Source organism: Oncorhynchus clarkii, chromosome 8 (assembly GCF_045791955.1).
Source record: "Oncorhynchus clarkii lewisi isolate Uvic-CL-2024 chromosome 8, UVic_Ocla_1.0, whole genome shotgun sequence".
Taxonomy (NCBI): domain Eukaryota; kingdom Metazoa; phylum Chordata; class Actinopteri; order Salmoniformes; family Salmonidae; genus Oncorhynchus; species Oncorhynchus clarkii.
The window spans coordinates 13,983,751-14,007,082 of record NC_092154.1 but is presented as its reverse complement, the minus strand read 5'-3'; the positions used below and the strand labels follow the sequence as shown (position 1 = coordinate 14,007,082).

Genomic DNA, 23,332 nt, shown 5'->3' with positions numbered 1-23,332 from the left:
TCAATCCCCATCTACAGCTTCCATTGCAATCTAGCTAATGGCCCTTTTCTCATTTAGGTCCCATGGGTCCTACTCATCCTACACATGATAAGTAGGACCCAAAAACCTCCTTGCAGTTGAATGACAGCGCACAAACCGGAGGCTTTTTAAGGGAATGGAATGACAAAGGACAAACACATTACCTACATGTAGCCTACAGAGGACTGTTGCTTTAAAATGGTAGACCTATGGCTGTTGCGGTGACTATCGCCACACCATCATGACCGCAATCAAATTCCACGTGACCGTTGAGTCACGGTAATCTCATTTTATGCGCTCTGGACATGCGTTGGTAGGTAGTACCCAACCTGCTAATGGCCTAGTACTCAGTGCTCTATTGTCTCTCAAACCACTCTGACATCAATGCAAATGAAATAGCAAAATCACAAGCACTTATTAAAACAGTATCATGCTTTTAAAACTCACCATTAGGCCAGAAAAAAAGTACCTTACTGTGATAATCAATTTGAAGAAAAAACTTCAACAGGAAGTTGAAACGGAGTGGAAAACATTGTCATGGTGGATTTTGTTTCAAAGCCAAACAACAAAATGGACAGTGCTTTTGGAAAGTATTCAGACCCCTTGGCTTTTTCCACATTGTTACGTTACAGCCTTATTCTAAAATGTATCAAATCATTTCCACCCCCCTCAACAACAGAATGCAACTGAAGTCAAATTCAAGTCTCAGTCTCAAAGGGTATGAATACTTGTGAAAATACTTGTGAAAAGTCAAGGGATCCGAGTACTTTCCGAAGGCACTGTGGAAGGTGCTGATTATTTCAAAGCATTTCAGATGTTGCATGTAGAACACTAATACGCATATTAGAAATTGTGCACATGCATATGTTCCATGAGCCCACCCACGCCCTAAAAAAACAAAAATGACTGCCTATACAATAGGCCTACATAGCCTATCGGATATTATGAACGGCAGATAGATATTTTTACAGATTTAAGATGTCTTGGTACATAATTGGTCTAGCATATACTCCAGAATTAAACACATTCTAGTTATCGCCTTTGAGTGTGGACTGTATTAATTATGCATACGGGATGGAATGGTTACCTTATGCTATGCTCCAAACGTTCTATCCATGAATCTAGGAGAGAACGTAAAGGCCTAGGCGATGAGGTTGGTTCATTGATTGTGCAGGGCGTCTTACAGTGTTAGCCTACAATTATCGCCAATTTGCATTTGAATAGCCTAGTAATAGGGATTTTTAAAATATTTTTTATAATTACTAAGCTGATATTACCTTTAGCTACAGAATATCTCACCACCATGCATTTCCATGTCCTCCTCTTTCCTTCATTTCTTTCTTGAGCACACAGAGATAGGGGCTATCAACAGTTGAAATATGTTTTGTTGTGAAAACATGTTACTATCAATGTTCCCAAAAAGATTTCACTTGGTTTCCCAAAATAAACACGGGGTAGCTGCAGGAACAGGGTTGGAGAGCACATGGCATACATAGTTTGGGCAGAATATCACCTATTATCAAATAGGTCCTATATGCTAGATTTAGAGTTGTTTCAAATGATCAACATTGCCATTTTCAAAGTTCAATTATATTATTCTTACAAAATCATAACGTAATGACAGGAGATAAAAGCATATATTTTATCTGTCTGCTAAATGACTAGCTTCCAGCCTATGGTATGGTGCATAGCCAGATAACATACAGTAGGCCAACCCGTATGCGTTTCTTCTGAAATAAGTTCTCCATATCATGTTTCTTTAGACCTACCTAAAATAATAATAATGCATTTATTGTGATGGTGTATATTAAATCGATTAGAATTCTTTAAAATGTAGCTGTTCTAAAAGGCATGCATCAGCGGCTTGTTTGCGGAGGCCTAGAGATGCTAAACATGTTTGTTAATTAACAGTCAATAACCAGCTGACAAATCTTCATGACCGCCACAGCCTTAGCCTAGGCCCATACGCACAAAATTGTCTAGGCTCACACTTCTTACAGGAGATGCAGCAGGCCTGATGCCCTTTTTATGTTCTCTTCTATTGACAAACACTGACACTGGAGCACAGCAGCATATCACAGGAGCAACAGCAAACCTGCTCCGCATTACCGTCACCTAGCAACCAGATACTGCACTGGCCTTGCTGAGGGTGCAATGTAAGGCGTCTATTTCTAGTGACTGTCACAAAACTGTAGATGGTTATTTAAGGACCTGCTGAAAGCTTTATGGGCCTCTTTTATAGTGCAATCTGCTTTCGCAGTCTCTGTGTATGAGGGTGGCTCTGAGTCATTTGGAGTGAAATGCTGGCCTCTCCACAGCAGAACAAAACCTGGGGTACAACAGCAAATAAGAGGATCCACGAGCTGACACTGGAGTAAAACATGTTGTGGAAATTGTGGTGTTGTAATATCAGTGCTGACTACAGATCGATTCTTACATGCGGACCAGACTGTGCATACGCCATCGCGCGCATGTCGATTTTGTCCACCCACACCAGACACGATCAGGACACGCATGAGGAAATATCAAAACGAATTCAGAATCAACTATATTAATTTGGGGACAGGTGGAAAAGCATTAAACATTCATGGCAATAGCTAGCTAGCTTACTGTTGCTAGCTAATTTGTCCTGGGATATAAACATTGGGTTGTTATTTTACTTGAAATGCATACACAAGGTCCTCTACTCCAACAATTAATCCACAGATAAAAGGGTAAACGGAGTTAGTTTCTAGTAATCGCTCCTCCTTCAGGCTTCTTCATTTGATTTGATATGGTGGTTGGCAACCAACTTTAAGGTGTATTACCACCAACAACTGGAATGGAGTGTGGACCTCAGTTAATCTTGCAATCACCCACGTGGGTATATGCTCTTAAAAACCAATGAGGAGATGGGAGAGGCGGGACTTCCAGCGTGTCAAGCGTCACAAATAGAACCAAGTTCTATTTTTGCACCTGGCTACGCAGACGCTCGCAAGCAGTGTGAGTGCAATGATTGAATAACATGTATGTGTACGGACTCGGGAGAGGCAAAGGTCAAGAGCCATGCGTCCTCCGAAACACGACCCTGCCAAGCCGCACTGCTTCTTGACACACTGCTCGCTTAACCCGGAAGCAGGCCACAATGTGTCGGAGGAAACATGTACAACTGGCGACCATGTCAGCGTGCATGCGCCCGGCCCGCCACCCGAGTCACTAGAGCGTGATGGGACAAGGACATCCCAGCCGGCCAAACCCTCCCCTAACCCGGACGACGCTGGGCCAATTGTGTGTCGCCTCATGGGTCTCCCGGTCACAGCCGGCTGCGACACACCCCGGGATCGAACCCGGATCTGTAGTGTCTTAGACCGCTGCAACACTTGGGAGGCCCAAATGCAACATTTCATCGCGAGAAGACAGCGTTAGCACCCACAAGTAGACAGGAAAAAAAAAACGACCAACCTCAAGAGACATCTGAAAGCGCATCATTCCAGTATATACGCTCAGGTAATAACAGATTGGAAAATGCTAGCTAGTTAGCTTGCTGCAACGTCAGACCACTACTTATGACAGAACTTTGATAACAATATAGCTACAGTATGTCAAGGGGCAGGGCTTCAGACTGCGACCATTTAGTTGTATTTTGCGACCTTTTGACTTTTCTGTGGGAGTTACATTTTCTATTGGTTGCATCAGTGCGAGCTGAATATTCACTACATGGCCACTTCACTAAAAAGTGTCAGTTTTTTGGGGGGGGCGACTAAAACCATGATTTGGTCAAACAGTAAAGTGCATCATCCTTATGATTCTTGTAATGAAAGTGTCTGCCTAGGCCTGTCTCACTAGGGCCTGCTGCTATGATGAGCGAGCCACTTGATGTGCATTTTGGGAGTCAAAAAAGGCTTCAGATTGTATAGCATTTCAAAATCCAAATTGTGGGAAATGCATGGGTTTAAATGCAACTACGGTTGTTCGCATTTTTTTGGGTATAATTTGTATGTCTCATATAATATTGAGCTCAATAGCAACTATTTCACAACCGAGATAGTAGATATGGCTTTAAGAGACAAAGCGTTTGCAAAATGCCCAATTTTGCATTGGCCATTGCAAGTGCATAAGGATTGTAGGACATTCAATTTACCGGTAGATGAATGCATATTTAGCATGACCGATCCAGCTAATGTGTTTTGAGTTTACTTCCTCATATGGCGAGTTAGTCACATAATAAATTTGCCTGTAACATTATTGCACATAAAGACGTAGGCAAAGTCATCTCTATTGAACAAAATTCAGCTGTATTTTAACAGTAAAATATATAAATACACTATTGTCAACCCACAATTATTGACAATCACTAGATTAGGTTGCACATCAAAATATCTAGAATCATGCATTCCTGCTTGGACATGTCAGATGAAACAATGTATTTCTTGAATAGCCTACCATCTTAATAAAATATTCCAGTCTAAAGAAAGCACTGTGAATTACTTTATAAAGGCAGATACAATTATTTCCTATTGCGTGATGACACAGAAGAAAATTGGTCCGTCAAGCCCCCATCTGGTGATGTTATGCAACATTACCTCCTCAACACATGAGCCCCACAATGGTGTGTTCAGTCCCCTCCTGTACTAAATGTACAGTGCCTTCAGAAAGTATTCACACTTCTTGACTTTTTCCACATTTTGTTGTATTACAACGTGGGATTTGAATTTATGTCAATGATCTACACAAAATACTCTTTAATGTCGAAGTGGAAGACAAATTCTAACATTTGTAAAAAAAAAATTTAAAAAATGTATGAAAAGTAAAACACTAATATATCTTGATTATATAAGTATTCAACCCCCTGAATCAATGTTATAATCCCCTTTCTGGGTACATTTCCACACCTGGATTGTGCAACATTTAGCCATTATTCTTTTAAAAATTCTTCAAGCTCTGTCAAATTGGTTGTTGAACATTGCTAGACAACCATTTTTAGGTCTTGCCATAGATTTTCAAGCAGATTTAAGTCAAAACTAACTCAGCCACTCAGGAACATTCACTGTCTTCTTAGTAAGGAACTCCAGTGTAGTGTGTTTTCAGGTTATTGTCCTGCTGAAATGTGAATGAATGAATGAATGAATGAATGAATGAATATCCCAGTGTCTGGTGAAAAGCAAACAACCAGGTTTTCCTCTAGGATTTTCCATTTCTTTTTATTCTGAAAAACCAGTCCTTAACAATGTTTTATTTATATTATTTTACCTTTATTTAACTAGGCAAGTCAGTTAAGAACTAATTCTTATTTTCAATGACGGCCTAGGAACAGTGGGTTAACTGCCTTGTTCAGGGGCAGAACGTCGGCTAGGGGATTTGATATTGCAACCTTTCAGTTACTAGTCCAACGCTCTAACCACTAGGCTACGCTGTCGCCCCTGATACAGCCACCACTACGCTTGAAAATATGGAAAGTGGTACTGTAATGTATTGGATTTGTCCCAAACATAACAAATTGAATGTAGGTCAAAAAGTGAATTGTTTTGCCACGCTTTCTTTGCAGTATTACTTTAGTGCTTTGTTTCAAACAGGATGCACGTTTTAAAATCGTTTTATTCTGTACAGGCTTCATTTTTTTCACTGTCAATTAGGTTAGTATTGTGAGGTAACTACAAAGTTGTTGATCCATCCTCAGTTTTTACCTATCACAGCCATTAAACTCTAAATGTTTTCAAGTCGCCATTGGCCTCATTGAAATCCCTGAGCGGTTTCCTTCCTCTCCAGCAACTGAGTTAGGAAGGACCCCTGTATTTTATTTTATTTAACTTGGCAAGTCAGTTAAGAACAAATTCTTATTTACAATGACGGCATACCCCAGCCAAATCCTAACCCGGATGACGCTGGGCCAATTGGGAGTCCCATAGGGCGGCGCACAATCACAGCCGGCTTTGATACAGCCTGGATTCGAACCAGGGTCTGTAGTGACGCCTCTAGCAGTTTTCAAGTCGCCATTGCTGCGCCACTTTATTGATACACCATCCAATGTGTAATTAATACATTCACAATGATCAAAGGGATATTCAATGTCTCCTTTGTTGTTTTACCCATCAACTAATAGGTGCCCTTCTTTACAAAGCATTGGAAAACCTCCCTAGTCTATGTGGTTGAATTTGTTTGAAATTCACTGCTCATATGAGGGACCAGATAAATGTATGTGGCGGGTAGAGAGGATGTACTCATTAAAAAAAAAATCATGTTAAACACTATTATTGCACACAGAGCGAGTCTAACTTAAGTGACTTGTTAAGCAAATTGACTCAACTTATTTAGGCTTGCCATAACAAAAAGGGTTGAAAACTTATTGAGTCAAGACATTCCTGCTTTTCATTTTTTAATAAAACAATTTTTAATTAGTGCTGCAGGATGCAAATTTCTGTTTGAAAAAGTTAGCCTTTGCTTTCCTAACTGACTGTGTATATTGGTTCCTGACTTCCCTGAACTGTTACATATCGCGGGGACGATTCGATGCTAGTGCAGTACGCCACAGGATGTTTTTGTGCTGGTCAAGGGCAGTCAAGTCTGGAGTGAACCAAAGGGTATATCTGTTCTTAGTTTTTTTTTTTATTGAAAGGGGCATGCTTATTTAAGATGGTGAGGAAAGCACTTTTAAAGAACAACCAGGCATCCTCTACTGATGGGATGAGGTCAATATCCTTGACCTTGTGAAACAGGTACAAAATAATCTATATCCACAGTAAAGCAAGTCCTATATCGACATAACCTGAAAGGCCACTCTGCAAGGAAGAAGCCACTGCTCCAAAACCGACATAAAACCAGACTACAGTTTGCAACTGCACATGGGGACAAAGATCATACTTTTTGGAGAAATGTCCTCTGGTCTGATGAAACAATAATTGAACTGTTTGGCCATAAGAACCATTGTTATGTTTGGAGGAAAAGGGGGGAGGCTTGCAAGCCGAAGAACACCATCCCAACCGTGAAGCACGGGGGCGGCAGCATCATGTTGTGGGGCTGCTTTGCTGCAGGAGGGACCGATGCACTTCACAAAATAGATGGCATCATGAGGCAGGAAAATTATGTGGATATAGTGAAACTACATCTCAAGACATCAGTTAAAACTTGGGAAAAATGGCTTAAGGAAAACAAAGTCAAGGTATTGGAGTGGCCATCACAAAGCCCTGACCTCAATCCTATTGAAAATTTGTGTGCAGAACTGAAAAAGCGTGTGCGAGCAAGGAGGCCTACAAACCTGACTCAGTTACACCAGCTCTGTTAGGAGGAATGGGCCAAAATTCACCCAACTTATTGTGGGAAGCTTGTGGAAGGCTACCCGAAACGTTTGACCCAAGTTTAAATTGTTTAAGGCAATGCTACCAAATACAAAAATTTAGTGGAACGTGATGAAATAATTAAAAGCCTAAATAAATAATTCTCTATTATTCTGACATTTCACATTTTTAAAATAAAGTGGTGATCCTAACTGACCTACGATGGAATGTTTACTATGTCAGGAATTGTGAAAAACTGAGTTTAAATGTATTTGGCTAAGATGTATGTAAACTTCTGACTGTACGTCCATGATAGGTTCAAATTTGGTTCAGTCCAGTCCGTCTGTGGACGTTAACATCAAGGCCAGGGTGGACTGACCATATTTCAAAGTCGATGGACATGCAGTGTCTGTTGGTGCTCAGTGGGTGATTTCATGGTAGGTTTCAGTAAGAGCTGGAAGGTGACATCAGCTCTTGATAGTATTTTTTATATTTGGGGGTATTATTACCATAATCCTCTTTGATTTAGAAGATACTGTTAGGCCTACACCAGCACTGTTATCAGGCTGTATTAGCGAGCTACGTTTGCTAACTAGCATTAGCAGCTAACACAATTTAGCTGAATTTCTATTAAAAAAAGACAAACTCAAACAGTGTAATTCTAGAACGCTTGTGGATTTATATTAAGATCAAAGTGGAAACATTGTTGTCATCAACATTTTTGCATGTGCTGCATTGACCAGGCAAACTGAATGCAAGTGTCTCGTGGTCAAGCAACAACAAAATGTGCTCCTTGAGGAACAGGGGGCGTGGCTAGGTCTGTGTGGGAAGCAGCATGGAGAGAGCGGTGAGGAATGACTCAAGTTGTGGTGTAAACTATAAAAATGGACATTATACACGGCATATTTTTTAAAACTTGCAATCGGAGAAAAGTATGGGAGTTTTATCGGTCAAGACAAGAGCATAGATATATCATCTGAGTGAAGAAGCGAAACTGCAGCACAAAATGTCATTTACACTCATGATTTGGCTCGAACTGTGACCGATAAGAGAAATGACAATAAGCATTTTAGATCTGCCTTTACAAAACACAGCAGCAGGATATCTTTTCTGCATTGTATCGTTCCTATTCTGTGTGGAAAACACAGAATCCTGCATTATTGCAACCTCTGACGTGCACACGAGAAAACATGGGAACACTCAAGAGTAGAGGTCGATCGATTATGATTTTAACGCCGATACCGATTATTAGAAGACCAAAAAAAAGCCGATACCGATTAAAATCGAACATTTAAAAATATATATTTTAACTTAATATAATACAAATAAAAATCAATTTAGTCTAAAATAAATATTAAACATGTTAAATTTGGTTTAAATAATGCAAACAGTGTTGGAGAAGAAAGTGAAAGTGCAATGGGTGCCATGTAAAAAGGCTAACGTTTAAGTTCCTTGCTCAGAACATATGAAAGCTGGTGGTTCCTTTTAACATGAGTCTTCAATATTCCCAGGTAAGAAGTTTTAGGTTGTAGTTATTATAGGACTATTTCTCTCTATACCATTTGTATTTCATATACCTTTGAGTATTGGATGTTCTTATAGGCACTATAGTACGGCCAGCCTAATCTCGGGAGTAGATAGGCTTGAAGTCATAAAACAGCGCTGTGAAGCAAGCATTGCAAAGAGCTGCTGGCAAATGCAGTAAAGTGCTGCCTAACACCTCTCAGTCAGACTGCTCTATCAAATCAGACTTAATTATAATACACACAGAAAATAGGAGCCTTAGGTCATCAATATGGTCGAATCCGGAAATTATCATTTAGAAAACGTTTATTCTTTCAGTGAAATACGGAACCATTCTGTATTTTATCAAAAGGGTGGCATATATAACTCTAAATATTGCTGTTACATTGCACAACCTTCAATGTTATGTCATAATTATGTACAATTCTGGCAAATGAATTACGGTCTTTGTTAGGAAGAAATGGTCTTCACAGTTTGCAACAAGCCAGGCGGCCCAAACTGCTACATATACCCTGAGTCTTGCACAGAACGCAAGATCAGTGACAATTTCCCTAGTTAATATTGCCTGCTAACATGAATTTATTTTAACTAAACATGCAGGTTTAAAAAAAATACTTGTGTATTGATTTTAAGAAAGGCATTGATGTTTATGGTTAGGTACATTGGTGCAACGACAGTGTTTTTTCCACGAATGCGCTTGTAAAATCATCACCTGTTTGGCGAAGTAGGCTGTGAGTCAATGATATATTAAACAGGCACCGCATCGATTCTATGCAACGGAGGACAAGCTAGATAAACTAGTAATATAATCAACCATGTGTAGTTAACTAGTGATTATGTTCAGATTGACTGTTTTTTATAAGATACGTTTAATGTTAGCTAGCAACTAATCTTGGCTCCTTGCTGCACTTGCATAACAGGTGGTCAGCCTGCCACACAGTCTCCTCGTGGAGTGCAATGTAATCGGACATAGTCGGCATCCAAAAATGCAGATTACCGATTGTTATGACTTATGACTTGAAAAATCGTCCAGAATTAAAATCGGTCGACCTCTACTCAAGAGTACAGAAATGAGAGCAGCTTGCCGTTTGCACTGTATCTACTGAACATCATTTGATAGTAGAACAGTTAAGAAACCAAATAACTAAACTATACGCTCGCAAAGTCTAGGGATCTTATGCTTAGCTAACTGGTCTGCAACACGTTTTAAGACGTGCATCTGTGTAAGAAATCAGCGTATGAGGACCGTGTTGTGTGTACATGTACCCAGGAGACTGCAAACTCACAGAGCTCAGGACCAGCTCCATCTTGACCTATAGGTCAGCCGGTCCCGTCAGATTATTCATATGTTCAAGGCGACAAAATAAACAACTACAAAAGGCATGCCCAACTAAAGAGGTTAACTAACACAAAGAAACTTGGGCTGAGAGGAATCTGGCCTCCTCTCTCTCCAGGACTGATGATCCTCCCAATTGTCCACACCTGAGTAATTAAGGCTTCCTGGCTGAGCATATTACCTAACCCGGTTGATGCTGCCCCCTGGGGATGGAGTGTGGACTTGGTAGTGGTAGTGTCTAATCACACTCCTAAGACCTTACCTATCTAACCTATTCCATAACATCCACCCAATTATGATTGTGATTATGCCAATGCTGTGACACAGTCCTATGATTATGATCAGACGGAGAGAGAAACAGTTATGAGACAAAAACACACATTGAGATGCTGACGGTCATAGAATATAAATATGGCTATTATCATCATCATCATTATTGCATGACTTCAGGTCAAGTTGGAGAGACTACTCATCACATGAGATGCTATTCCAATCTTGTTGGTTGACAGGCAAAAACAAACAAAAAAAAACACCTGCAGCCATGGGAGAAACCTGAATATCCTGTTATGGGTGAACCCAAGATTCAATTGAGACTGACAGCTAAGGTGTCAGGACAATTTCAGCAAGCACAACAAACGATCACATGACTTAGTTAAAAAAAAAATGGAACATGGAAAAACAACCAGTGGCTGATGGATGTGTCCATGATGCTACAAGGCAAACTGGCTTGATGTGAAAATTGGAATTGAAAAAGAAGGCCTTGGGGGACAGTGTTATGACAAAGGTGCCAATGCAAGGGGACGTCTCTTGTAGTTTGCTTGAGCGAGACTTCACTCAGGTAAATGAAAATGACACGTTGTGAACCTAGCACCAAGGGGCAGTTTGCAGATTTTAAAAAAAAACCAGACGTCGGTATCACACTTGAGCACACCATTCATTACCGTAGAAAAGGTCCCAAAAAATTTGACTAATTTTCAGCGGCAACGGTTTCCACAGTTCAAGAAACTCCTTTTACATTTGGCCTAACTTTTAACAAAAACCTGAGACATAATCGGTGGTGTAAAGTACTTATGTAAAAATACTAGATATTTTTTTTTTTTGGGGGGGGGGGGGGGGGGGGGGGGGGGTATCTGTACTTTCCTTTTAAAATTTTGCCAACTTTTACTTCACTACATTCCCAAAGAAAATAATGTACTTTTTACACCATATACAGTGGGACAAAAAAGTATTTAGTCAGCCACCAATTGTGCAAGTTCTCCCACTTAAAAAGATGAGGCCTGTAATTTTCATCATAGGTACACTTCATCTATGACAGACAAAATGGAGAAAAAAAATCCAGAAAATCACATTGTAGGATTTTTTATGAATTTATTTGCAAATTATGGTGGAAAATAAGTATTTGGTCACCTACAAAACAAGCAAGATTTCTGGCTCTCACAGACCTGTAACTGCATTAATGGCACCTGTTTGAACTTGTTATCAGTATAAAAGACACCTGTCCACAACCTCAAACAGTCACACTCCAAACTCCACTATGGCCAAGACCAAAGAGCTGTCAAAGGACACCAGAAACAAAATTGTAGACCTGCACCAGGCTGGGAAGACTGAATCTACAATAGGTAAGCAGCTTGGTTTGAAGAAATCAACTGTGGGAGCAATTATTAGGAAATGGAAGACATACAAGACCAATCTCCCTCGATCTGGGGCTCCACGCAAGATCTCACCCCGTGGGGTCAAAATTATCACAAGAACAGTGAGCAAAAATCCCAGAACCACACGGGGGGACCTAGTGAATGACCTGCAAAGAGCTGGGACCAAAGTAACAAAGCCTACTATCAGTAACACACTACGCCGCCAGGGACTCAAATCCTGCAGTGCCAGACGTGTCCCCCTGCTTAAGCCAGTACATGTCCAGGTCCATCTGAAGTTTGCTAGAGAGCATTTGGATGATCCAGAAGAAGATTGAAAGAATGTCATATGGTCAGATGAAACCAAAATATAACTTTTTGGTAAAAACTCAACTCGTCGTGTTGGGAGGACAAAGAATGCTGAGTTGCATCCAAAGAACACCATACCTACTGTGAAGCATGGGGGTGGAAACCTCATGCTTTGGGGCTGTTTTTCTGCAAAGGGACCAGGACGACTGATCCGTGTAAAGGAAAGAATGAATGGGGCCATGTATCGTGAGATTTTGAGTGTAAACCTCCTTCCATCAGCAAGGGCATTGAAGATGAAACGTGGCTGAGTCTTTCAGCATGACAATGATCCCAAACACACCGCCCGGGCAACAAAGGAGTGACTTCGTAAGAAGCATTTCAAGGTCCTGGAGTGGCCTAGCCAGTCTCCAGATCTCAACCCCATAGAAAATCTTTGGAGGGAGATGAAAGTCCGTGTTGCCCAGCAACAGCCCCAAAACATCACTACTCTAGAGGAGATCTGCATGGAGGAATGGGCCAAAATACCAGCAACAGTGTGTGAAAACCTTGTGAAGACTTACAGAAAACGTTTGACCTCTGTCATTGCCAACAAAGGGTATATAACAAAGTATTGAGATAAACTTGTTATTTTCCATCATATTTTGCAAATAAATTCATAAAAAATCCTACAATGTGATTTTCTGGATTTTTTTTCTTCTCATAGTGGAAGTGTACCTATGATGAAAATTACAGGCCTCATCTTTTTAAGTGGGAGAACTTGCACAATTGGTGGCTGACTAAATACTTTTTTACCCCACTGTATTTCCCCTGACACCCAAAAGTACTCGTTACATTGACAGGAAAATGGTCCAATTCACACACTTACCAAAGAACATCCTTGGTCATCTCTACTGCCTCTGATCTGGTGGACTCACTAAACACAAATGTTTGTAAATTATGTCTGAATGTTGGAGTGTGCCCCGGATAGCCGTAAAAAACAAATATATATATATGTATGCTGTCTGGTTTGCTTAATATAAGGAATTTGAAATGGTTTATACTTTTGATACTTAGGTATATTTAAAACCAAATACTTTTACTCAAGTAGTATTTTACTGGGTGACTCACTTTTACTTGAGTCATTTTCTATTAAAAAAGGTATCTTTACTTTTACTCAAGTATGACAATTTGATTTGATTTGAGTACTTTCCCCACCGCTGGACACAAGACACTGCTTCACTAGCGCTGGCTCCTGATAAGGCCTGTGCTTTATGATCATATTCCCAATCACACAAGGCACACATTCTACATTACAGAATGTAGGTTACACTGCTACGCCACATCAATCTGAAAGAGACGCAAAAGAGAACAGGGTTTACACTTTAAGCCTGCTTGCAGACAATAGTGCAGCGACACTTGCCCTAACGATTTGCTCAGTCAACTGCCAGGTTATCAGAACCGTGTACTGTAAATTAAGCTATAAATTGTAGATTAGTGCCAACGGGACTTGTTGCCAGTTTCCATTCTAGATAGTCATGGTGCAGCTTTCACAGGACCTCGTTACTCCTCCCTATTAGCTTACATATTGATAGGTCAAGTCCTGAACTTTATTTAGTTATTCAGCCGATTTTTACGGAATATTCCCACCCTCTCACACTGTAAAAATAGACAGCAACCTCTGAGTGGAGGGGTCAGACGACCTTATGCAATGGAGAATAAATTAAATATGGGTATGACAAAACAGGGGGATTAGATCAAAAGAAACCGACATGTGGTTCTCATGTCACTGTCAAGCTTTGAAAAAAAAGTGGCCTAGATCTGACTGGCCCAGTGTAAAATGGCAACGACGTAGGGGTCCATTGCAAACAGAAAGTGCATGAACATGTGAAGCGAGTCATAAAATGAGGGAGTGACAGACAGCCTACAGCCTACTGTAGTCTAGTGTGTGGGCATTAATGCACGTCGATTGATACCGCAACAATTCACTGCAGTTGCTAAACCGGTTGGGGGAAGACTGGTCAGTCAGGTCTGCTTCACACCAGTCGCAAAGGCTTCTTTAGGGTTCACTCCGAATGATGCCGGCTGAGCATGTGACAAAAACAGAAAAGAGCAGTCAAAGAGACGAATAAAGAGTGTGTTGCAACAAAAACAGGAGGCCTAGTGGGCCTGTTGCCGACTACTCTTTGACAATGAACACGTGTTAAACACAGCAAGAACAATTAGCAAAAAATCCCAAGGGATCGATAGGTTTATAACAAGGAAATAACACTATACTAGAATATTTGAAAATGATTAAATGACAGTGTAGCTGATCACGTAATAGGCCTAATGAGACTGTGGTGTAAAAAAGGCTCAGCTGCAGGTGAGATCAGGCAATATTGTATCTACTCTGGAAATCTGTCTACGTTTTAATGAAGACTGCTCCCTTCAGACACTCAATGTAATTGCTAAGCATGACTTATTCTGCTCTAGAATGCACTGGAGAGTGAGTCAGTGCACACAAAGTGTCCACATACAACCAATGCACTCTCGGCAAGTTCCCCACAGTCTGATTTCTTATAACAAACACTCAACACACCATAAATAAAAACCCTGGCGTCCATAAGGGACTGGGCACTCAGCTAAGAGTAGACGGTCGCCAACGCACAAAGCCAGGGCTTTTACACGGTCCTGTGAAGTTCAAAATTAGTTTTAAAATTTTTAGAATATAGTTTTTTAGAATATAAAGTTTTTAGAATATACATACATACATACATACATACATACATATACACACACACCTGGAAGGCATTGCAATCATTCTCATGGGGTTGATTTTAGCCTCAACAACTGTGCCGAAAGTGTTAATCCCCACCTGTCGCCCAGGAATCCGTAGCGCAGGTGTCTATGCTGATATTTCTTACGCTTCGATCACACCGACAGCATCATTGCATTTTGATACACCAGAATTATATTCATTTCCAATGAAACGCTGCGTTTGTCTTGCAGCATTGCATTGCAAAGGCATTTGCAGTGCATTCGGTGTGGTGCATACGTTGGATTTATCAAACATATGCGTCAAACTATATGTGTAGATGGCTTGACAGAAATGGCAGCAGAAGGTACATGTTGAACTTTTGTTGTATACAAATCCAAATGATGCTGCATGCAATGACGCTGTCGGTGTGATCAAAGCGTTACAAGGAGCATGTGCTCCTAAAATAAATTTAGGCACACAACGAAAGTATTTGAGTTAGAGTGTTTTCATGATAAGAAATGACAAAGTTCTTGAACATGAGAACAATGATCAGCTGCTCTTTTAAGGGGTGGGCCGTTACCGTGGTAACGAGGCACTCCTGTCTGTCAGAGAAATTAGATTCTCCGATATCTCTTCCCTAGCAGTTGAGCAAGGTCAAACTAACATTGAAAAACAACCAAGATTGTGAACAAAACGACGTAAATGGCCAAGAAACACAAGGAAAAAGTCACCCTTTAGTAGAGTATTGGGTAAATTCGACCAACATCTATGCTCAAAACATATCTTTCAGCACTTCAGTGCGCTCAGCTCCGTTGCGGTGAGAGAAGGATACCACGCGCAACAGTGCCCGTGCTGAAAGATTCCATTTATTTTGAGTTCCTAGTTCTTTATGCGATTAGCTAACAGCTATGAGACACAAAACGTCAGAAATACTTTGAAAATAGCTATGGCAGCATTTTCTTTGCTATAAATCAACTCGCACGTGCTCATACTTGACTTTTACAGATCGTCCACATCTATTTTTAGGCGCATATGCCAGTAAAATGGTCGCACTGTAGAGCTCTGTACTGGGTTTCGAGAAAGACGTCTGTCAGCCAGACTAACCGAGGGGGTTGTGCTTACATGTCTGACCTCATGAAGAGGTATAACACTACACTGCATACTAAATCTTGTCCCACACAACTAAATCACATAAGAAAAAATAAAAATACATGTTTCACATTGTTCAGTCTGGCTTATATGTTGTAATAACATAATGTTACATTTTATTGTTGTTTTTACATCATGTTACATTTAGTACTAGTATAAGTTTTCTATTTGTAATGCTCTGGTATTACATAATCATCAACCAGGGGATTTGATCTTGTAACCCTGTAGTTACACACTGTTGCAGCCAAGACCCAAGGCTGCTTTTTGCTTTCCCACCCATAGAGGAAGTGCACTCTTGCAGAGTGCACTTCCTAATCTGCACACACAAGTGCCAGCCATCGCACTCAGGCTGTGATGGGCTAACAATAGGTTAAACTTGATGTAAGTGATCTCCAAAGTGTCTGGTTGTGGTTGACAGAGAGCATGTCCTCCGCTCGTTTGCCTTCTTTTGAAAAACATGAACAAATGGCAAACAACTAGACTACACTCATATTTACCACTTGACAAGCATCCATTGCAAATGAGTCAGTTTGCATATGAATAAAAAGAGACCAACTCATCCATTGAGCCAAATCAAAACAGCTCGCCGAAACCTCTTGATATGTAAACAAAGTTTTGTTTTTTGCCATAGCACTACACAGCTGATTCAAATAACCAACTCATCATCAAGCTTTCATTATCTGAATAAACTGTATAGTGCTAGGGGGGAAAAAACATGCACACAGGAGAGGTCCCAGGACAGAGTTTGGGAAACCCTGTTTTAGCACACACAGTGGAAACAAGTGAGTCATATGACAAAGCCTATCAATCTATTAGTCAGGAGTTGTCAATGGCAACTTTGTGCATTTAACAAAGCAGGACACAGACTTAGCCATCGACCTAACTTAGTGTTTGAATTGCTCCAGAATGGCAAGGGTTTGATCAGAATCCAGCTTTAGAACGCCGCTGAAGTCTGACTTTAAATGAAGCCGGCTATCTTCAAGAAAATCAACAACAAAAAAAATTGGTCTAGCATGCTTTGAGAAATACATTGCAGGGCTTCTGGCTGCCATGGCAACAATGATGGTCTCCCAGTGAGTAGTCATTTCAGTGTCTTATCACACAACATGGGGCTATAAACACTCCAGAATCTCTACTGCAGGATGAAAGATCAGAATATCTACAGCTGCAGTACTTCCCCAGCCTGCTATACTGTGATTCATGCATTATAGCTGGCCAAACATTGTGTAGTAAAGCCATTTAGTTTATGTACAACAGGTTCCACAGCCCCTCTCTCATTCCTGCACACAGGTACTTACCCAAACTGATCAATTACTTTAGATTGGGAAGGAGCGCAAACATAGCATGAATCAAATAAAATGTTATATTAGTCACATGTCCCGAATACAGGTATTACAGTGAAATGGTATTACAGTGAAATGCTTCTTACGAGCCCCTAACCGACAGGGCAGTTTAAGAAAAATACAGATAAGAATAAGAGATACAAGTAACAAGTACTGCAAGAGCAGCAGTAAAAAATGTTATATATATATATATACACACACACACACACACACACACACAAGGGGGTGCCGGTACAGAGTCAATGTGCAGGGGCACCGGTTAGTTGAGGGAGTATGTACATTTTGGTCAAGTTAATTAAAATGACTATGCATAGATGACAACAGTGTGGCAGTGGTGTGGAGAGGGGAGGGGCAATGTGAGTAGTCCGGGTAGTTATTTAACTAGATGTTCAGGAGTCTTATGGCTTGGGGGTAGATCTTAGACCTAGATTTGGTGCTCCAGTACCGCTTGCCATGCAGTAGCAGAGAACAGTCTATGACTAAGGTTGCTGGAGTCCTTGACAATTTTTAGGACCTTCCTCTGACACCGCATGGTATAGAGGTCTTGTATGGCAGGAAGCTTGGCCCCAGTGATGTACTGGGCCGTTCGCACTACCCTCTGTAGTGCCTTGCGGTCGAAGGCCAAGCAGTTGCCATACCAAGCAGTGATGCAACCAGTCAGGATGCTCTTGATGGTGCAGCTGTAGAACCTTTTGAGGATCTGAGGACCCATGCCAAATATTTTCAGTCTCCTGAGGGGGAATAGGTTTTGTCGTGCCCGCTTCGCGACTGTCATGGTGTGCTTGGGCAATGTTAGTTTGTTGATGTGGATACCAAAGAACTTGAAGCTGATAACTCACATTTAGGCTATTGTCATGATGCATAGATTGTGGGTTAAACTGTAATAATGCCATTAAGTTATGACGGGTAGCCTATTAGAATGCGTCAAGAAATATGAGCAATGCCAAGCTGTTTATTTTTTGGGAAATATGGCCATGTTGTGTGGGCTTATTGAGGACTATACCAGAGGAAAACACTTTTCACAACATTAATAAAATTGTTAATTATTTGTGTAAAAGTCATTTTACACAAAGAGGTGATGTGAGGATGGAGGCATTAAATATGAAACCAAAGCTGTCGTTCCCCTATCAGTGTTGTGCAGACACAGCTAAGCCAATTATGTCAAACCGGAGGTACTCAACCACATCGCTCCCTGTCAGGGATATGGATTTAACAGAAATCAACAGTTCAGGCCTTCACCTATCCATCTTAATACCCAGGGAACACTTAAACGTGAATGACATAGCAAATCGACCTGTAGCTGATTGGGAACAACAGGGGAACCAGAGTGAGTCCTCTGGGGAGTAGGCAGGAAGCATTCCTGGGAACCACTGACGAAACCAGTCATGAATCAAATGAGCGAGGCGTAAACCTCTGTGTGGGGCCCACACCTGAGCAGAGTCAAACAACCACACACGGCGATAACCACAAATAAGTTGTCCCAAATTAATTTGCCATAACAACCAGCGCTCAAATCAACACATCAGAGCCTAGCCACACTACACAAGAGGTGAGCAACTCGTCCACTGTGCAACCCATTTCACTCAAGACAACATTAGGCTACCTCTCCGATTACTCTCACTGGCATACAGATGGGTATCAGAAGAACAGACAGATTAGGTTAGCCAAAACAAGAGCGGTAGGATGAGGTCTCTGCTCCAGAGAAATAGGGAAGGAGAGAGGGAGAGCGAGAGAGCTGGTGGGGTGAATCAGAATCCTGTCTGATGACACACGAGCATCCCTGTCATGGCGATCATAACCTCACCAAGAAGTCCAGTTAGCTCCCCTCATCACCCCCAACCACTGTGCCTAATTACTGTCACGTCACTCAAATAGACATGCATTCTTGCACAGCTATTCATTCTGCAGGTCATTCTGTCAGAAATGCTGAAAACACGTCACACATTTCTTTGTACTTGAACTGCCCCGATGCCCAAACCCCACCTCTTTGTCCTTATGCAACATGGTGCACATCTGATTATCTCCCACTTTGTTCATCCTGTACTCCCTCAGAGTTCATGTCGGGAGTTTTCTGAGTCTCAAAAAGGTTCTCAATGCATACAAGCAGTAACACGTCACTGGCCTGGAATACTGCCCCCGACAAAACACTCCACCCACATACCAACCCTCTCCCCTACACAATCCTCCATTCAAGGGGTGCGAGTCACTCCAGCATTATCGCCCAGAGCTGAACCAGTCGGCGACATCATTAATAAAATGCCACCCATTCAGACAAGAGTAGCCTAGGAGGTTATGGTCGACTACAACTATCTCGCAGAATCGAAAGGGCCATGAAACCACATACTAGCTAGTTAACCATGTTAGTACTAGCTACTAAACACTAATAAAATAGACTAATTGAGAACTTTACTGATCAACTGTATTTCTAAATCGGCATTAGTAGTCAATTTACATTCAAACAGAGGAGAAAGATCATCTGTTATCATGTGCTCCATACCCACCCCCCTCCCTCTCTGAGTTTAAAGATCAGGAGAGGAAGCTTGCTGCTGCAGGTCATGGGTCATGGGGGGGCGCGCAGGTGGGAAACCACCCCACAGAGGGAAGCCCGAAGCCCCCTAGGCTCTCTACCTCGGCACCAGTCCTTCTGGTCCTGCTGGTGTAGGACCGCTTGTGACACACGGGGCGGCAGGGTAGCCTAGTGGTTAGAGCGTTGGACTAGTAACCGGAAGGTTGCAAGTTCAAACCCCCGAGCTGACAAGGTACAAATCTGTCGTTCTGCCCCTGAACAGGCAGTTAACCCACTGTTCCTAGGCCGTCATTGAAAATAAGAATTTGTTCTTAACTGACTTGCCTAGTTAAATAAAAGGTAAAATAAAATCTGTAATATCCATCAATGACTTTATTCAGAGTAGTGTAGAATGAATGGCACATTACGTTTCTAACCAAACAAAAAGGTGAAAAGTCACAAATAAACAAGTCAAACATTCCCTCAATCCATAAGCAGCCTTAGCCTAGTCAATGCCATGTAGGCCCAAGGTTCAGTGTCTGCACTTTCCCCCCTCATCATTTCAACATGTTGGCAGGCTAACTTGTCTGAACTTGACTGCTGAAGTCAGTAAGAGGTTTTGCTTTAGCAAATTAAGTTTCAGCAGTCTTCCCTCATACCATGACTCTTGAGTTTCCAATATGGACTCTTCTTTCATATTCCTGAATACATTGACATTTCGCTCCCAGAAAGGCTTCAGCGACACATAATTCTCTATTGGGGCTCAATAAATTACTCTGCATAAACATTAAAGATCAAATTGTCATTGTAACACAGATGCCTTGTAGCTGCATTTGGGGAGTGGAGGGATCAACTTCCTTTAATGAACTGTACAAATGACCTGGTTTGGATTATCTAGTCAATTCTCCCATCAGGAATAATTCATGATGGTTGAATGAACAATTACTACCCAGGCTGGATCCTGATACTTGGGTGGCTACCCTGCTTTTTAAAACGCACACCACAATCACCTCATTTAGGCTACAGTGTGAGGCTTTCAGTCCCATCTTCACTGCCCCATACAGGGCCCCAGATATAGCAGACTGTCTCCCTCTCTCACACACACACACACACTAGGAGTTCATCAGATAATAACCAAGCTCTTGATCATGCAAAGTGTGGATTGACTAAGAGAAGTTCAACACTGGTGCTCAATTCACACGTGTCATTGAGATACAGTATGTGTAGCCAGGAATGAATTTGGCATAATTGCTGAATGAAGAATAAAAAGAGGTATGCACTTAAGTGCCAAGCGGTTTTGGATTCTGAACCGCTCTCTCAATCCTAATAATACTGCTGAGCATGAAGCAATGTAATCCCTAGCTATAGGTTTCACTGTGTCTGACAACGGTTTGGATTGAGGAATTTGACCTTGGAAATGTTCATTTTGAGGCAACTGTTATAGTATCCAGCTTGAAATGTCCTATAAAACAAAAATTGCAGGGCATAGCAACAGATTCAGATTTAACAGTAACAATGCACTGGCAGCATACAATTTCCATTCCCTCCAGTGAAACTAACTTGCAATGTTGCACTATATGAGGTAAGGTGAACATTCTTCAATGTCACTGTTCTATGTCAAGTCTCCATATTGAAGAACCTCTGAGTAAAACAAAGGCTACCTGTAACTTAGCAATCTGCCACTACATTCAAGGCCCAGGACAGAAACTACACTGAACATAAATAAACACAACATATTTTTGTTCATATAAGGAAATCAGTCAATTGAAATAAATTAATTTGACCTTAATCTTGGATTTAACAGGACTGGGAATACAGATATGTATTTGTTGGTCAGACATCTTAAAAAAGCTAGGGGAATGGATCAGAAAACCGGTCAGTATTGACAGCTCCTTCACAGAGTTGCCTGTGGAATGTTGTCTCAGTCTGCTTCAATAGCTGTGCGAAGTTGCTGGATATTTGCGGGAACTGGAACACCCTGTTGTACATGTCGATCCAGAGCAACCCAAACATGCTCAATGCGTGACATGTCTGGTGAGTATGCAGGCCATGGAAGAACTGGGACATTTTCAGCTTCCAGGAGTGGTGTACAGATCCTTGCGACATGGGGCCATGCATTATCATGCTGAAACACGAGGTGATGGCGGCAGATGAATGACAAACAATGGGCCTCAGGATCTTGTCACGGAATCTGTGCATTAAAATTGCCATCGATACCATAACCCGACCGCCACCATGGGGCACTCTGTTCACAAATTTGACATGAGCAAACCGCTTGCCGCCACACACGTTGTCTGCTATCGGCCCAGTACAGTTGAAACTGGGATTAATCCGTGAAGAGCACATTTCTACAGTGTGCCAGTGGCCATCGAAGGTGAGCCCACTGAAGTTGGTTACGAATTCGAACTGCAGTCAAGTCAAGACCCTGGTGAGGATGACGAGCACGCAGATTAGCTTCCCTGAGATGGTTTCTGACAGTTGTGCAAACCTACAGTTTTATCAGCTGTCCGGGTGGCTAGTCTCAGACAATCCCGCAGGTGAAGAAGCCGGATGTGGAGGTCCTGGGCTGGCTTGGTTATACTTGGTTTGTGGTTGTGATGCTGGTTGGATGTACTGCCAAATTCTCTAAGACAACACTGATGCCGGCTTATGGTAGAGAATTGAACAGCTCTGGTGGACATTACTGCCAGTCAGCATGCCAATTGTACACTCCCTCAACTTGAGACATCTGTGGCATTGTTGTGTGACAACAATAGAGCGGCCTTTTATTGTCCCCAGTTCAAGGTGATCATGCCGTTTAATCATCTTCTTGAGATGCCACACCTGTCAGGTGGATGGATTATCTTGGCAAAGGAGAGGCTCACTAACAGTGATGTAAACAAATTTGTGCACAACATTTTAGAGAAATACGCTTTTTGTACACATGGAACATTTTTGGGATATTTTATTTCAGGTCATGAAACATGGGACCAACACTTTACATGTTGGTTTTACATGTTGCTTTTATATTTTTGTTCAGTATAGATCAGATAGGCTACATTACAGTTCTACTGGCTTCCAAGGTGTACAAAATATCACTCTCCAGCTAGGATGAAATTCTCAGAAAGCAACATTTCATTCATATGCAGGCTTCTCCTTACCAAAACAAACAATATAAAGTTAATGTAGTAGGCCGATGTTTAGAGGGCTCTGTAGTTTTCATGGATTCAAAACATAAATTAATGCATGTGTCTGGCCTTATGTCTTGTACAGGAAAATAACCAACAACTATCCAGATGCGTCGTGACTAGTAGCACTGTACAAAATATATAGCTGTCAAAAGAGCAATTACCATGCATAAATAACAATGGTGCTATTTCTGAGTGGAGAAATTGACAGGCAGTGACGGGGATTTCACACCAGCTAAAACGTAGGCAGTGCACAATATACACAAAAGTATCAGCAATTAGATCAATCTCTCATTCTCTCGAAGTAGTCTACTTTGCCAGGATTGCACTTCAGTCTTCCCTGTGAGCATACATCACAGCTAGGTGCCAAAGAACAGAGGCTGAAA

The 23,332-nt window shown here is 41.4% G+C and overlaps 1 protein-coding gene across 1 annotated transcript in view; it reads right to left on the bottom strand.

Moving 5' to 3' along the window:
- Window positions 1–23,332, bottom strand: part of LOC139414985 (protein phosphatase 2, regulatory subunit B', alpha isoform) — a 73,787-nt gene that overhangs the window by 49,032 nt on the left and 1,423 nt on the right. The window lies entirely within an intron of this gene.